The sequence below is a fragment of the Diorhabda carinulata genome, chromosome 2, assembly GCF_026250575.1.
Source record: "Diorhabda carinulata isolate Delta chromosome 2, icDioCari1.1, whole genome shotgun sequence".
Lineage (NCBI taxonomy): Eukaryota > Metazoa > Arthropoda > Insecta > Coleoptera > Chrysomelidae > Diorhabda > Diorhabda carinulata.
The window spans coordinates 9067129-9086042 of record NC_079461.1 but is presented as its reverse complement, the minus strand read 5'-3'; the positions used below and the strand labels follow the sequence as shown (position 1 = coordinate 9086042).

Below are 18914 nucleotides of genomic sequence, written 5' to 3'. Positions count from 1 at the left end.
CTTCCCTAGCGAGACGTGAAAACTCCTTTTAGAAACAATGGTAATGGGTTTATCCATTTGTCTAGAACCTTGCTGAATGTTAATTAACAAATAAACACTGAATAATCTTCAAATAATAAAGTCTTTTGACATATTTGTAGAATCGATTCGAGGTTGATGAAGTTTTGTTTAAATAAACTTCGACTGTCGAAAAAAAGATGAGAAACTTATATGTTAAAGAGGTGAAAGAAAACATTAAAAAGATTTGTAGCGTCTTCATCGAACACCTATGGTAAATTTGCAAGTGTAATGTAATTAAGTGAATCTAAATAATTCTTATAATCGTAAATTGTCGTTGACATTAAACTGAACTATTCGTTTTACTATTTATTCACAAATCATTGCCGCAGATGTGAATCACATATTTTTTGGAATATTCCAAATAAAACTAAAATATTTTCATTTAGAATATATTGAGATAAACGAAGTAATATTAATAATTTTAAAAAAGTTTATCATTGATTGAGAATAGATAGTTACATCTAAAAAAATCCAGACGATTTTAATAAAAAGGAAGTTGTTGCAATATACCATTTTAATGAGATTCATTCATATAATGAGCTCAATTATTGATATTCATTTAATTAATCAATATCTGCAAATATTGATTTTTATTTTTGCGAATAAAGTTTCTCTAAAATAAAATTTCGAAAGTAAAATCCTTAATTAGGTAGATTTTTTTTAATCACTACATTTGATTAAGGTCGCATTATAATAGACAAGTTGTTTGTGCTCTAGGCTAATCACAATTAGTTTGAAAACTAATTTTGCTCATTAAAACCGTAACAAACTTTCGCTCCTTTCTAATTATTTTAGAGATTTATTGGTAATTTATGTTATAATGTATTTCATGACATTGCCCATTTGTATTAATTGTAGTTTAACGAATACGATAAATTCAATTAACAATGTCTGCTTGCCAGAAATTTAGTGTTACTATACTCGTAAACGCTATCGACGTGAACGCAAACCTCGCTAAAGAATGCTCACTGGTTTATCTCTAACAAACATTATACGTTGTGATGTAGCGTGGTCGCTTTCTTATATAAAATATTTCGCATTTCTTATTCTGACAATATTAATTACGGAATTAACTGGTGGAGAAGATACGTTAATTATGTCAAGTTTTTTCCTTTACTTTTATCTTAATTTAATGACAGGAGACGAGGTGGAGCTGTGGGTTTGAAAAACTTTTTACAGTGACGGGATACAAACCAAAATAATAATATTCACCACAATATCAATTAATACACTTCTCACCGTCAAATTATGAATATCTTGTTTGATGTTTGTTCCAATTTTTCTATTTTTTACTTGGTTCACTAACTAACCACTAGATGACAAATGTTTTCTTGTTGTTGGAAGTTTATTATCAGTGATGGAAAGTGAGCAATGGTTTTTTTGGCTTCAATAACGCCTATTAACCAGCAACCAAGGAATGTGGCATTATCATGCATAAAACCTGCGTCCGTAAGGCCGAGACCAAGACGGTGCAAAGCAAGACTTAGGCCGGGCGCAAGTTGAGACGTAGTCAACACGTGCAGGGCAGCACAGTTTCTGTAACTTTTGTTGTTTAATGGGACCGCGTGAATTGAGAGGCAGAGCAGGGCAGGGCAGTACTGCGCCAGACGTGACCAATGTGGCACTCGTGAATGTCACACTCGCACAGTTACCTACAGGTGTTTAGGGAAAATAGAATCTCATGAAGAAAAATTGATTGAACTAGTGCGAAACCTCCCAGTGTTATATAATACTACTGACCCGAACTATTTGAAAATTGAATTGAAACAATATATTTGGACAACGATTGCATCCAAACTTGATTTAAAGAACGGTAAGTACCTCCAAATTTTATTTAAATATAGTTTATAACTAATACTGTTGACTCTTTCAGAATTTATTTTCACTTACTTTTGTTATGATTTCATTTCTCTCTTATACTGAAAATTAATATTGTTTTTCAAATCCAACCAGAAATTGATACAATAAAATGTTACAACAAGAAACTGGACTCAACGAAACCTCGTTCCCTCGTCAGCGCATATTCCCGTGAGTTTGTCTTTTTTTCATAAATTCACTTCTTTCTGGACCGCTTCGATCTTGAATTCTGGTACAGTAGAAGTATTGTCAAGAACTCGTCAAATTTAAGTGATCCATGTCAGGAAAAATTTAAAGAGAAAAAAACACGTCCACCTTCCAGCAATGAACTGGTAACGAAAACTGTATCTCAATATGCGGAGGTAACTGCGCCACACAGTTTTCTCGACATGGCTTCCCTTGCGCTGTGCTCCCTTGCACGTATTCACTGCGTCTCAACTTGCGCCCGACCTTACGCGAGACAAAACGAACTGTGGATAAATTGAAGCATCTTCCTGGTTTAAGCTCTTCATACAGAAGAGGTTAGAGAAGAATAGTTACATAGAATCCTGAAAACTATAAGAAAGAAACTGAATGGAGCAGCTTTGACTAAAATTCGACTTTGACTTGGAACCCGAAAACTGAACCTAAAAACAAACTTAATTTGTGGGAACTATCTTATTGTTAAAATAGTTTCTTAAATATTTAAAAACGTGACCTATGATATTTTTACATATTTTTAAAAAAATCTAGACTCCTTCATAACAGTTTACCTGCATTTGTCTCGATTTCTGGCTGTTTAAAATTATAGAAACCTATCATATTATTAATACCAACAACACTCAATACCTTATTTCTCAATTCTTCATTTACTTTGATTCACATGGTAAACCATTTTCAATTTTTGTTCAAAAAAATGGCCGTTAGAATTTTACAAAACTGTGCGAAAGTTTCAAAATCTTTCAAAAGTGCAAAACCATGACTTAGACTGGACCCTGCTAGATCAAGTTATTATACTATAAGATCAAGACTAGGACTGGATCCTGCAAGACCAAGACCAAGACTAGGACTGGACCCTGCAAGACCAAGATCAATACCACCTATTACGTTATAAAACCAAGCTCTAACCCACATATACAATGATCAAGACCAAGAATGACATAGTATTGGTATAGCATTTACTTATCACTACTTATTCTAGATAGAGTTGAAGGTTGATATGACTGTCTCACCATCCCTAAATCAGGATTCGACAATATACTCTTAAACCCATATCTTGCATTGCTGTCGCCACACTCTCTCGAGGAGACCTCGAATGTTACTAAAAGTTCATTAATTCTTGAATCACATTTAAGTAGAGCTCACCAGTTACATTAAACCTCAAGGTTTTTTTTTTCTGGATACTGTAGATGACTTTTCTCAAAAATCGTGAATTTTCAATCCACCAGTAGTGACAATATCCCTTGTTAATATGCTCATTAAGAAAAAATGTACACACTTATCAATAAAAAATATAGTGTGAAATATTCTGGTTTCAAATATTGAAGCCATCCTTGTTCCACAAAGTTTAATTTTTCTGTTGTAGTCCTCGTCAAAAACTATAGAATAATTTGGATTTTATATAAGAGAAATTTATTATCAACTACAACGCTTTCCTACTATTCCTTAAAACACTTCTATTAGTCTTTCTCTTTCAGGAATTACGCCGTTTCAATGCTTTCTAGATTTACTTTCTTCGGCCTCAGGTCTGGACCTTCCTTGCCTTCTCCTGGCTCCTAATTTTCACTGCAGTATTGATCAAACGACCTCACAACTTTCTTTGTCTCTTAATTTTTTTCACTATATTTACACCTTTTTCTGCCTATCTAATAATTCATACGTTAACTATGTTCGTTGTTATCAACTTCTATTTTTCCTCTCGTAACTCTTCCTGTCTCTATTCTTAGTTCCTCATCAAATCTTTTTGTTATTATCATTATTAATTAAATCGCGTAAATATCAAATTTAGTGACTCTTGTTAATGTTGTGATATGGTAATACCTATTAGTTGCCATTATATTTTTCCTTTATTACCGCTAAAAGTGATTCCCAAGTATCTGAACTTTTCCACTTCATACTTCTACATTGTTTTACTACTGTACTACCCATCTTTTTGCCGTTCAGTACTATTAATCTTAAAGTGGGTGATTTTTTGTTCATTGAAATTTTCTCTATCAATTTTTGTATAAACATATCTCTAAAGATTACACATCAATATTTAATAATTGACTATATAATTGTTATATACCGTTTTTCTTCTATTCACTATTATTATCTTTCTATTTAATCCAACAAAACATTTCGGAAAAAAGGGTTGCACCGCCTCTGCATTTCGCGACAATGTTACATTCGGTATCTTTTTTGCAGGCGGGCAGTTTTACATCTTTATGAACAGTTAGGGTGATATATAAACTATAGGTATCAAGAAAATGGTCACTATCCCACACAAACGATTCATTGGATACAGTTTAAAGTTATTAGTGACGCCACATTTTAAACACCATTGTCTGATAATTTTGGAACATTGAATTGATAACAAACGTGAATATCCTTGTATATTAACGGTAAATATTCGTAACTACAGAATCTTCATCAACATCATCAACAGTCATACAAAAACCAAGTCAACCAATTCAAACTCCATGAGAAGAACTGAAATATATTTTTGCTTGAATTCTATTGAATGTTTATAATTTGCTGAGCATTTATTGATTTTTTATATTGGATTATTTTCGATATTGGAACGCTATTAAATGTAACTATCACTTATAGCCAATACAAATCGTTTGTGAAAAAAGGTTGTTTCATGAAAATGTTATTTTTTGTGAATTATATGCATGAATAAGATATAGCTTGCCCATTACATCACTCAAATGGAGTATAGTCTCCTATTTAGTAACCTACTAATCATTCTGTTACACAGGGTGTTCCAGGACTTGATGCAAAAAATTCGAGTAGATGACTTGAAGATAATGCTGTGAAATAAAAAAATTCTAAAGAAAATTATGATACTTTCTAATTATTTATTGAAAATACTTACACAGGGTATTAAAGCACAATCAAACATTTCTCGGAAAACTAATGAATAATTAAATAAACATTTGTACTACATACTATCAAAGATCATATTATTGGGGAAAAACTTGAAAGACATCAATGATTGTTTTTCATCTTGTAGTTTACTGTCAAATAAGCTACTACATGATATTCAATAAAAATTGCAAGCGACTTAATTTGTTATTGTAAGTTTGCTGTCAACAGAACAATAGAAGAGCAATAGAAGGAGAAAAATTTCATTACACTTACTACACTAGAAACACTGATAGAAGTTAACCACCCGGATCACTATTCGCCGCATATCTTTAAAATTCAACTCATTGATTTACTGTGCGCTTCTGTTTTATAAATGCTATTGCAATAAGTCTAGAGTATGGTAGAAACTTACTAAATTGTCTAGTAATAGACAACTTCTATCTATAAACTCGTGTCCAGCTACAGTTAATTCTTCAGTACACTTCATGGCTACCTAATAATAGATGAACCCACATGCTACCTTTTAAAGTTTCAATTCCATTGATTTACGACTAGTGCCATTAGATAGCTATATACCAATTACACCAAAATTCAAATTGTGCAGAAATTAGAGCCAAATGATTTAATTATAAGACGAGCTTTTGTTGGAATAATGTTGGAACGCTCTCAACAATATTCTGTTCTCCGACGAAACCCATTTTCACTTAAAAGGCCATGTCAATAGACAGAACTGCCGTTACTGGGCTGCAGATTAACCACGTGCAAAACATCAAAAGCCTCTGCATTCACCGAAAGTAACCGTAACCGTAACACCATATCAACGCACAGAATTGTCGGACCCTATTTCTTTCAAAATCAACAGGGACAATCTCTCACTGTAAATTCTGAACGATAGATAACCATGATATGTATCGCCTAGAACTCCGGACCCAACACGACCGGATTTTTTTATTTGGGGATACATGAAAAGTAGAGTCTACTCCAATAACCCAGCCACGCTTAACATATATTTCATAATTTACACAAGTTGCATTAACATAATTAGGTCTTTGAAAGGATGTAACCGTGAAAAATCTATTCGCCTCTTAAAATTAAACTCTATAACATATCGCTCTAACCAGGAATGTTTTTAATTGTTTCGTAATTGCGAGTTTTCTGAATAAATGTACATGGATGAACATTTGTTCCATTTCTAAAGAAAAGGGATGGAGTTTATGTTGACACTAAAATTAATTCAAACAATAATTCTCAAAAGGACAGGGGACACACAATTTACAGACAATATGGAAACAGTTTTAAAAGAGAAATTCTAGAATGTATATGAAGAAAATAAAGTGAAGTTATCATATTTATTCAGTCAATCGTAATATCACATCAACAAACACAAAAAATACAGTCCACTAAGTAAATCAAATAATCTACGGTGAATCGTCCCTTCAGACATATATACATTACTCTCGTCATATTAGGGGTTTCACTTCTGCATTACATGGAAGCAAACATTCAAATTGAGATTATCTGAAAAAATGAATGTCAATATGTTGAAAGGGAAAAAATCTTTAAAAATACGCGATAGAAAGGCATAATTTGTTTCAGAAATATGGTAACAGAAGAGACAGTGTGCAATTTTCATTCTATTACACTCACCTACAACATAATTATTTATGGCTTATGTTTACTTTACCACCAGATATAATGAAATGTAACAGCCAAAAATAGTAAATGATCACCAAAATTAAAATCGCGATTCAATGTGAAATTATAACCAAAGTTGTGACATCTTACAATCCTATTGAAGTAAATGACTCCAAGCAAATAATTGTTAACCCAAAAAATAATTAATAAATACCAAACTATTAACCACGATCCGCGATCTTAGGACACCATATGCAAAATCTCGATTAAACAATTATACTATCTGAATGGTCAGAAATTGGTCACAAAAGGTCAGTTGGAGTTATTAATTGGTCATCATTAGAAAATGCTTTATAGAGGGTTAAAGTTTTTCGAGGGCATTGACAAATTTTTGCAGTTGTCACTGTCGTAACGCGCATGTTTTGGGACGGCTTCATGTTATCAGGGAAATGACCATTTAATCACAGTTCTTTACCATGAACCAGTCGGAGTAGAGGAAACATGTACTACTTTCAAATATAAAAAAGAGAAGAAAGAAATAGGATATTACGTGAAGGTCAAAGTGGATGCATAGGATTTGGGGGATGATAACTAACTAGCTCATTTTATAATAATTTTATATACGTATTTTTTAAACTGGAAATATTTATTATAATTTAAGTTTTTCAACTCAAACATTTTTATTTATAGTCTAATATAATAGTTACACTATTTTTTCTATCTATCTTCGGTTCTTATCCTTTTTTACTTTTTATTGGTTGTTTTTTCACTGCTCTATTTACTAGAATAATAATCGCAGCAATCGACGTAATCGTAGAATCATGTGTGATACGTACTTCTTTAGTTGATAAGTTATAATGAAAGTTTCATTGTATATTGCTTCTGCAGAAAACAATAAAATGGCCTGGGTATCCCCCAAATCCCATGCGTGCACTTTGTACTTCACGAAGTTTAAAAAACATCCTATGTCACTCTTCACTATTATATATTTGATAGAAGTATAAGTTTTTTCTTAAAAAAATATAACCTCCTCCCCTCGTTCTGATACAATCCACCGTCCCAAAGCATGCGCGTTACAACAGTGATAACTCATTTGATTTTCTCCAATATTGACCAAATATGTATTTTAGCTGTCCAATTATCACCAAATGTTTCTTGATCGGAATTTTTTATTTTTTCATTAATGAGGTGCAAAAATTTTTCAATGACTTTAAAAACATTAACCGTTAATAAAAAATTTATGACCAATTTCTGACCTTTCCGATGTAAAATTTGTCACTCGAAATTCCACACATGGGGTGCTAAGATCGCGGAGCCATCAACAGGCTGCTTCCCGGCGAATTCGAAAGATCAGGACTACAGAATTTTTAGAAGCTCAAATAAATTCCTTAAACAGTGATTACTATTTGATAAGATGTCGCCACTTACTATGAGCTCGCAATAACTCTAACGAATCCTGCGAAACATTTTAAGAAGTTTACAGAATACGCTCATAGATGGCAGAATATTTGTTTTTATACCATTTTTAGTCCATTTTAGTATCAATATGTTTAGAAAACTAATACAATAGAAAGGGAGGTTTAAAGAAGTTTTGATTTTGTTTGTGATTTGATTTTGTGCTCCTATAAGATTTGTTTCTTCCCTAGAGCTTGGGATGGGATAGTTATGGGTGGGGTTTATGGTTGTGTGTTTAGCTCGGCAACTATAGTATTGTATTAGGATTGTAGAAGTGAAAATGGCACTTTGAACAGTTACTAGTAGATTAAGTGAAAATTGAGGCGGATAAAAAAAACTACGGCTGCATTATTGCTATTCATCGGTCATTAGTTGATTAAAGTTAAGACCTACTATAAACTTAGGAATTATGAAAAATTGTAAATTCTAAACTCTATATATTTGTTTTAATTAAATTTATTCAATTTGATTCGGCTTATTACCAAGAAGTTTCATTGTTCAGTTGGAAATAAATAGAAATATTACAAACAGACAAAGTGAATAAACAAACAGAAAAGTGACAAAAGTAATCACAAAGTATTTATATGGTAAGTATTACGTTTATCATCCACGAAGTAACCAAATACATTGTAAAAATTGATTATTCCAAAGCATTTGATTGTGACAATTTCACAAAATACGCAGTTATATACTGAGACTACGTACTACAGTTTTGAAGGAGGAATTTTATTCTTGAATTTTTTTTGTGAAGCAACTAATTTTATTTGTACTTTAGAAGAAGCATATGGATTGGTATGTTGTTAATTCCTCCTACATAATACAGTTGTAGATTTCGAAAATTCAATCCATTTCAATAATAAATACATAGGACCCAGCCATTTATCTCGAGTCTAGGGGGTTATTATCCCCGGCCAAGCTTTATTTCAAACATTCATTTTGTATTTAATTACTGATATTTATTTCCTCTCGATCTGCTAAACGCAGATTAAACATTATGTCGATAGTTCTTTGGTTAGCTGTTTAATTCATTGTTGAAAGTTGTAAGCCCATTTGAAATTAATGAAAAAATATATTGATTTTTGTGAACTACTCGGTAGAATATTATGAAAAATGTGGTACGACCAACAGGAGAACTTACATTTTCTAGAGTTAAATAAGAGGCAAGTTATTTCATAAACTACTTTATTGAACTAAAGTTATTCGAAACTAGGCACTTTGGTAAATAACCGGCGCGTAAAAGTTTTGCAAATTTGAAATGCCTACCTGTAATAAATCAATAGGCTTAGCATTCATATCTACTTCCAATTTTTTGGTACTGAAAAATGTTGTAACTCCATGGGTGCAAAATCGTGTGATGATTCAGGCCGTAACTCACACTCCAACTCATTAATGTTCTTCTATGGTTCACCTTGCTCAGTGCGGTCTTGCATTGTTGGGTTGTCAAATAATACCTTTCTTCTCAACAATCGCCAGATACTTTTCATTTGAAGATTGATTCACTCGATCGAATTGTTCAAAATAAATATCTACATTAATAGCTATTCGAGGATTCAGCATTTCAAAATGAACAATACTGCATATATACTCTACTGAACACACAGAAATACCTATTTCAGATATAAACCTGGACTGCAGTGCTCCTGTGATTCATTTGCCTTTTGCGTTTTGGATTATAGTATATGCCTCCATTGGAAAAGCGATTCAAAAACGGTTTTGTATGGTGTACGTTGAAGTTTGGATTTTTTCGGAGAGATTATGATGGACCTAAACTCCTGCTTTGTTTATTTTGCTAATCTACTGCAAATATTCCTAAATGGTCGACCAAGGTTGGTTACCGGTATTTAAGATTTCCTCGATCGTATGTCATTGTCTAATGCTGTTGATCTTTCTAATCGATGGTAGTCAGAGGGATCAAAATTATCGAATCTGATCTTAAGATAAACTATCCTAGGCATTTACGAACATTTAATTCACTTGAATACACATCGCAATGATTCTGATCGCAGCTGTTACTACCCTCCAAAACTCAAAAAGTAGGAAAGGGATGTGTTCCTCTGGTCATTTTATCCCCAATAGCAGAAAATATAGATGAAAATAAAGCAGCAATTGTTGAAGAAGCTAACACCCATATTGATTCAGTAGTACCAGATTTACCTTCCCTAGGATAGTTGAAACTTATATTAATCTTAAATGTGAAGAAAATCATGAGATTTTCATAAATAGACCAAGTTATATTCGATTCATGTAGTTTCATAATAACCAAAAAAATATTAATGTAATATTCATTTATTCATTTGAATTGCTAGAAAATATTTACAGCTAATCGTAAATTTTATCACTTATCACATAATACCGGCAGTTTTAGATTATTCCAGTGACTAATATTTTGAATCTAGACGCTGAATACGTTATACGCTTGAGTAAATTTAGATAAAAATAACTCGATATCGATATTACCTTAATTTATTTCATTCATTCAGAAAGTAAATAAAGATGTTAGTAAGAGAACAAATAAATTATTCTCCAACCATCAAAAAATGTTGACATTTTTGTACTATTTTCAGATGCAAAAACCATCAATTCCATTACCGTACAAAAATTTGCTCGTTGCTTAGCAACACTTTTAATCCTAGAATTAAAAACGCTACTTTAAATCCGAGGACTAAAAGTTATTGCATTTGAACTCTTTAATTGAAATTTGATGAAAAAACATTGTCTCTTACAAAAAGTATCCGATCCACTTCCTCCTTTGTAAAAACCCTAGACTTTTTAGGTATATATCCATCACTTTGCCTTTTTACCAATGCTCGTAATTTTGAATATTTACTAATATCCACACCATTTTTCATATCCAGTGTAGACCGCAACATTAAAAACTGTGACCAAAGAGTGGATGGCTTGACGGTCTTCGTTAAATTTGAGAAATACACCATAACAACATTCTCCGCATAGTTTTGCACATTTTTTTCTTTACACCAATCCATAAATCGCTGATATGCAAGTTCATATACTTGGCAAGATTTGGGTGGCAAAAGATTTAGATATACTGCTTCGGCACTTTCCAATATATCCGCAGGTATATTTTCATCGAGTTCGGGATTCAATTTGAAAGCAACGTAAAAACTACTACAAAAATTATATGATTAATACGTCTACTTGACAATCGATATTTACCAACAATACCAGATATCCATGACTACCGACTTGCTATCGCTGTTATAATTAATAAGTGTTCAAATTTATCACCAAATTATTAACGATTTTTGAATAAAACTATCTTTATTTTAATTTTGACTTGGTTGGAGAAAAAATAATATATATCATACGGACTAAAAGTGCCTATTATAATATTACTCGTAAAAAAATATGCACTTTTAATCCTTATAATATAATAAATATAATATATAAATATATATATATAATGATATATATATATATATATATATATATATATATATATATATATATATATATAATAAATATAATGTTAAAGTACTAATTACCGTCTACATTCCATTCTAAACAAAAGATCTACTCAAATACTTCTAACCTCAGTGTTGTATCTACTGTTATTGTGGCAGTCCTGATTCTAATGAAGCTTATCAATTAATCATTCATTCTGTTACTGTCATATTAATATTATTCGATCTAGTTTCAACAAATACAAGCCGTACACATAACCAGCGTCTTTTTCAATCAAGGTTAAAGCAACATCCGTACCTTGTGGATTTTTTCAGAGCGCGCGGTTTTGTCTCAGCGTCATATCATTAATAGGTTGAGTTAATTGTCCAAATCTCTAGTGTCATTTTCACAGCTACTTCCATAACGAAGGCAACTTAGGAATATCCTGATCTACTGTGATGAGAAAAATGCAGAACAATGCTGAAGATTCTCCGTTTCCAGTGGAATGCTGTTCAGGAATAACCAGCGCCCAGATATCCTGCATGAGTAGCATGCTACCCATGTAGGAATCACCAAAATGAACCAGCTGGCTCGGTGTTATGTTTATTGGAATGAATTGACCGTGATATTGAGCACTTAGTCAAAAGCAGTGGTATGCAAAGAAATAATTCTTCCAAAGTTGTCGTCCATCTTTGGTATGCTCCTGGCGCTAATTGGGAGCGGATACATTTAGATGATTACGTTGGGCTGTTTGAGAGTAACTATTTCATAATTTATATTAATTCAAATAGCTGGAGGATACTGAATGATGTCCCAAGTTCTGGTTCTCCTATTAAGTTACTGGACGACATTTTCTCTGTACATGAATTGCCCAATACAATTGTTTTGGATAATACAACGATATTTGTAAGCTCCGAGTTCCATTTCTACTATACATCTTACGGAATTTTACAAAAACTTATCGCACCTGGACACCAACGGCTTGGCATAACGAAGTGTCCAAACAGTCAACCAAAGGTTGAAGGCGATGTCTGAAGAAAAACTGTTACTGGCTGAAAATATCAAGACAATTGTGTTCTGTAGAGATCGGAATCCTCCCTCAGAAACTATATCCAATGAAGATCTTTCGTTTAATATTTATAGTAGTGGGGGATATCTGTTGTATCTATAGTAAGTGTGGCACTTATGATTTTAATCAAGCTTATTATTCAATCTGTCACTGTCATATTATTATTATTATTCCCAATATTCAAGTATATTTTATATATTATTTGTTTATATCTATATATATTTTTATAACGAGCTATTAAAAAGATATTTGTTAAATTATTACGAGAAGAATATTTATATTTAGTTGTATCCAATAATAGGTTTATTATTGTAATTTTTGAACAACTGCCCAATTCTGGATAATAAATTCAGTGTTCATATAGAAAGAGATTGAATTATTATACAAACTATGGTATTTATAGTGAATACCGTTATTAACATTACTAAAATTTGAACTCTGAAATCTAAAAATAATTATAAATATAAGAATAAAAGCAATCTGTTCATATGGCTGATTTTGTTACAGTTTTGGTTGATTAAGTCCTTAACTGTTCTTTAGCCATCTCTTTATATGTAAATTTCGTACATACATTTCAATATACAAACCTAAACTGGATGATGAATGCAAAGAGGCGTGGTTGCCTCTAAAAAGAAGTGATTATTGACTGATAAGATTATTTCATCCAACCTCTCATAACCCTGCTGTCGTTCGTTAATTCCCGAGAATATACCCTGCCAATCAAATTATAGAAAAGATCATGTCTTGCAAACAATAAATCCTTAGATATTCTCAATACAAGTCACGTTTCTCCCCATTTATGTCAATATAGATTCTTATTCCAATTCGTTTGAATAACTTACTCCTAGACTAATACGTGGTATACTCTCATCATCCGTTGGTCTAAGAAACAGCCCTTTTTCTTGAAACAGAAAAGGAGAATACCTCACTTGCTCACTGCTACAAGAAATGGGTTACTAATATTCCGAACACTAATTAACCTTCCTATAGCGACTCGCCCATTGACATAATATTCATTGAAATACGAGGATAGTTCTTAAGGAGAGAAAAATTTAGAAACTACCCGAAAAAGTCTAAAAACAACACTTTTCTATAATATAATCAAGTGTTAGTGGAGAGGTTCAGGAAATGCAAAACAATTGAGTGGCGCTACTATCAATCACAATATTACTATATCTAAAAGCCACAAATTTATATAAAATTAAAAAAGTGTACACACGCACCGCCGGATACATCCACAGGTGGGTGCGAAGAAAGACATTCGACCAACCTTCTATCATTTCGACAGGTCCTCATCCTCGTTCGCGTCTCAGTTTCGCGCGTAGGCTCTCCTCTCCCCTGAGTTCTATGAGAGATTCTGGGAAATCTTTATCTTTTTAGACTCTTGTCTTCTTGGACGTCTTAATGTGGGTGTGTGTGTTTCGCTGCATTGGTAAACCCTTTCTGCAATTATTGTAGAGTAAAAAGTATGGTGTGTTTGTGAATTATTTATACTCGACATGCCTCATATAAGGCGGCGGACAAATTTAGGCAGAAGTACCTGAAATGGAACGAAATGTTGAGAAATATTAACCAACGGCGTCTTAGTAACGGCATAGTATTAGCGATAAAAAAATTACGTATTAGAAGCAATCATATTGAAAGGAAAGTATAAAGAAGATATTTTGATATAACGCCCCCCAATGATTCCGACTGACGTACCATTTGAGTTTAAACTACTGTAGTTTCCAGTGCGGCTTGCTTACTTATAACTATAAAGAAATCTCACTATTAACTTTCTTTTATCTTTTTTTATCTTATAACAGACCCAGCAGTGTCCCGAATAACATAAAAAATATAAAAAAACTAAGAAACTAATTAATGCAAAACTAACGAAGTTCTCCGCGTCAGCCAGTTATGGAATAAATGAAATTATTAATATTTTTTTTTTGTTTTAATTTTCATGGAAACTTCGTTAAATAAATTAAGATTTTTATTTATATTTACTGATCGCTAACAGTAAAAAATGCGCTGAGAGTTTGACGACATTTTGACTTGTTTAATTTTGTTACTTATTTGAAATTTCAAAATGAACACGCTTAGAAACCGAAAATAAAAAATATAAATAAATTTAATGTGATTCAAAATGTGGATAAAGTGGTTATAAAAGAAATAAATTCAATTTTAAAAAGTCCTGGGTTTTTCATCTCAATTGATACTGATATAGATATAGTCATTATCAGAAAATCTAAAGAAGGCTACGCTTTTTACTTTAAAATTATTTCAATTATTAATCACTTTATTTTCATTTTGATTTATTGAAAAAATTATTTTCAACTTTCATTTTTTTGAAGCGTGTTTTTGTAGGTTTTTGAACTGTTATATTTTCATTTTATTGTTTATTTGAAAGTTTAAAATAAACTTGGAATTTTTATTAGTCTTTGACACACATTCAAGATTCCACTAATAATAAAATGCTGGTGGTATTTATATTTAGATATTATGAATTTTGATCTTGGTATGAAAATTAGACCACTTGTAAATGAAACACATGCCCATTTATCACATTAAAATCACAAAAATAAATATCTGAAATTGAAACGATTTAACTTGTACGTTTACTAATTATTATAAGATAGAAATAGTAATGTAAAGTACAAATTGAGGAAGTACAGCTGCAAATTTCATTCAATTTGAACTAGTAGTTTAATAATCACTTATAACTAGTGGAAATTCTTATTTTTGTCACACACTGACTGACCGATTATCAAAACTCTAGTTGACATAGAAGCTTCAAATTTTTAATACAATTAGTGTTTAGTGTATAAAGAATAGTTATTTTTCTACGACCGTGTGTTTTAACCCACTTTCCCGCACGCATTTTAGCTTTGAAAGTGTCACTAGTGCGGGAAAGTAAAATTATGCATATTTTTACCTTATTAGATAGTTTTTTACTTCGGTGATTATAACTATTGTTACTACAGGTAAATAAATATTCACGAAATAGTTCATCAAATAAAATTTAATCATTTAATAAAATTTTTGTAGCATTTTTAATTTTTTGAAAATATAAAATAATGAAGATATTTTTTATATAACCTTGTACATTCTTCAAAGGAGTGTCATAGCAACTGCTATCAAACCACCCGGGTTTGATAGCAGTTGCTATGACAACCCAGGCGTGTAATTGTTACTAAAACGTCAAAGTTGTTCAAAACGTCTGGGAAGTGACCGAATAAGTACAATCTTCTTCTAAATTAAAACACATTAAACCAAATAACTCCATTGGACCGGCAATTCTTACTAGTCTACAGAATGCAACAAATTGTGTTTTCAATATTAAGATTTATAATACTTAGTAGTTTTTAGTTAAAGTTTTGTATATTATTATGTTTGTTGAAATAAAATAATTTTTGAAAAATGGGTCGTTGTATATATGGTCGTAGAAAAAATAACTATTTCCTAACAAGTGCGGAAAGTGATACTTTCCCGCACGCGACTGCAGTTGTCCCGCGTCGTTCGGGCAAGCAGTCAAGTGAGGGAAAGACACTTTACGCATGAGTTAGGAACATAATTTTTTCTACGACCGTATATACATAAAAGTATACCAACCCATTTTTCAAAAATTATTTTATTCCAACAAACATAATAATATACAAAATTTTAACTAAAAACTATTAATTATTATAAATATTAATATTGAAAACACAATTTGTTGTATTCTGTAGACTAGTAAGAATTTCCGGCCCAGTGGAGTTATTTGGTTTCAACTGGAAGGTAGATGACGTCGGTGAAGATGGCATCGGTTGCAGGTCGCATAAAGATGACGATGACGGTGACGGCAACGGTTTTAAGTCATTTGTAGTACAGAGAAACTTTTTACCATCGAATAGCGGGACCATAATGTATTAGATTTCAAAACCTTACTTAGGTCTGAAAAATACGCCAGAAATACCTCTTCCTTATAAGTTTTGGCCCCTTTCTCCTTACACCATGTAACAAAATGGTCGTATTGCTTCTCATACTTTAGTCTGGATTTGACAGGTAACAGCTCGGAATTAGCTTCATTTGCAGCCTTCAAAACGGCTTCGGGAAGTTATTCGTCGGATGAATCCATTAATATTATTGTATCGGATTCGGTTTAATGTGGTTTAATTTAAAAGAAGATTGTTCTTATTCGGTCACTTCCAAGACGTTTTGAACAACTTTGACGTTTTAGTAACAATTACACGCTTGGGTTGTCATAGCAACTGATATCAAACCAGTTTTGATATTTGTTTCTCCTTTGAAGAATGTCACTTTCAAAACTAAAATGCGTGCGGGAAAGTGGGTTAAAACGCACGGTCGTAGAAAAAAACTATTTCAGTCTAGTTTTCTAGGTACACCAACTGCATAAATAACTTTGTAATCCCATATAATATGATGTATAAAAACTTTGGAAGTATCAAAGCGCAGGAATCCTCAATTTGTGAATACAATAGGCTAAAAAGCATTCACCGTCCAGACTTTTCAAAAATTGTAATATCAAAGCTTCCCAGAAAAACCCATAGAGGTACAGTGAGTGGGCTTTAAGAAAATGCGTTGTCGGTATTTAAGAAGTAGAGGTAGTGAAAAGGCAAAAAGGAGGTGTATCTACAAAAAGAAGTGAGATGCCATCAAAAACAAGACTTGCAAAAAGACCAAGTCTCGCAAATTCTTCTACCGTGAACAGTTATGTATTACAAAGTCGGTTGATTTATTCAGTCCCTACTTAAGGGACCTTCTGTTCTAATCTAACAACATCTTATAGTGACTACATTAATATTGAAAATCTTTCATGCTCAAAATGAATAGATTGACTTGGCCATCGCGTAAAAACACTATACCATCAAAAACAAAACTTGTAAAAAAAGCTTCACAACTCAGTCAGTATTGCTTGTGAGTTATGCTGGGTTTAGACTATATAGCTGGAGAGCTATACAGCTCTGCTATATAGTAGCTCTACTATAAATAAATTTGATCCCATTCCTTCTGGCAGACCTACATATAGCTTGGAAGTAACCAGAGTGTTCTGTTCCCGGCTAGATGTCGAAGAAGAAAATAGTTCTTGCAGCAGCCGCTGCGTTCGCTGCAGCTACTGTGATATTTTCAATATCAAAATAGCATTAAATTTGCTATATAGGCGGTCTATATAGCAGATGTTCAGTGTCACTTTTTGAATTTGTAGCAGAGCTATATAATTGTGCTACATGTAGCTTTGCTACATAGTGTAAACCTTTCTTTACATAGTGTTTTCATGCGATGGCCAAGTCAATATATTTTCTATTTAAACAAAATATATTTTATATTAATGTGGTCACTATAAGATGTTGGATTATCTAATTACGTAATAACTTGAGATAGAAGGTTAGGGTGCGAGTAGCGATATTTGATTTTTATTAATAGTTTTATTTTTGATAACATTCCATTTTCAATAAGTTACATATCTCCCTTGTGACCTTCTCCTAACATACATAACTCTAGTATTTTTATATTCATTATTTTTATTCCCAATTAGTGTAATTGAATGCGCTCGATGCGAAACTTTCAAACTAAATTTTTGTGAAAGCAGACAGTTGTAGAATATGTCGGTGTTGTGTTTCCAACTAATCGAATAAAACGTTTAGCTCATGAGTAACCTATGAGAATATGGGTAAAATGTAAATGAACGCTTGAACGACTACATGCCGGTAGACACGAACGCTGAATTCTCTAGGCCATGAACGTATGAACCAACATCACGTAATAATTCACTGAATAAAAACGAAATCGTCTCACAAGTTGTGCAATTTTACATTAGAACCAGCACTGACCTACTTCAAATAAACGATATCATAGAGAAAAGCAGTCTTCAATTTGACATATTATAATCTACAACAGATAGAGGTACAAATAATAAAACCGTTAAGTCTTTAGACGGATAAATTTTCACCATATTACATCATAAAAAATAATCATTCAAGATCGTGCACATTGGGGAGTTACGGCGATTCATGGAAATTGAAAGTGAAGACCAGGGCATGCGCTTGACTCAAAAACGATATTTTAAATGAAGTGAAGGTCACCTTGGATCCAGTTAAAGTTCTAAGCTTGTAGATAACGGAGTGTTGTGGTAATATTTGTTTTACATTTGCCGGTAAGTGTCATGTATTTTGAATAAACTTGCGACTCTATAAAGTGAATTTAATCTGTTTTTCGTCATTCATCTTAATTTTTATTATGCTGCTTATTTCTCTTAATTACTAGTATTGTAGATATCAAATAGGCTGGTTTTCAATTATATTAATGAAAAATGTTAAATATTAAAATAAATTAAAAAAGAAAAGTTGTAGAAGATTAGGTCCTTTAAAGTTACTCATTATTTATATACACATAGTTGTTTTGAATT

General features: G+C 32.2%; 1 protein-coding gene across 3 annotated transcripts in view; it reads left to right on the top strand.

The window, feature by feature from the left end:
* Window positions 1-8398: 8398 nt before the first annotated feature.
* Window positions 8399-18914, top strand: part of LOC130903497 (L-lactate dehydrogenase) — a 37191-nt gene continuing 26675 nt past the window's right edge. Inside the window, exon 1 of one of the 3 annotated variants that reach the window (XM_057815628.1) lies at window positions 8399-8645. The gene's annotated coding sequence lies outside the window, so the exon portion shown is untranslated. Of the gene's footprint in view, window positions 8646-18243; window positions 18663-18914 lie in introns of those variants that run through there. The other 2 variants (XM_057815626.1, XM_057815625.1) reach the window with 2 other exon arrangements.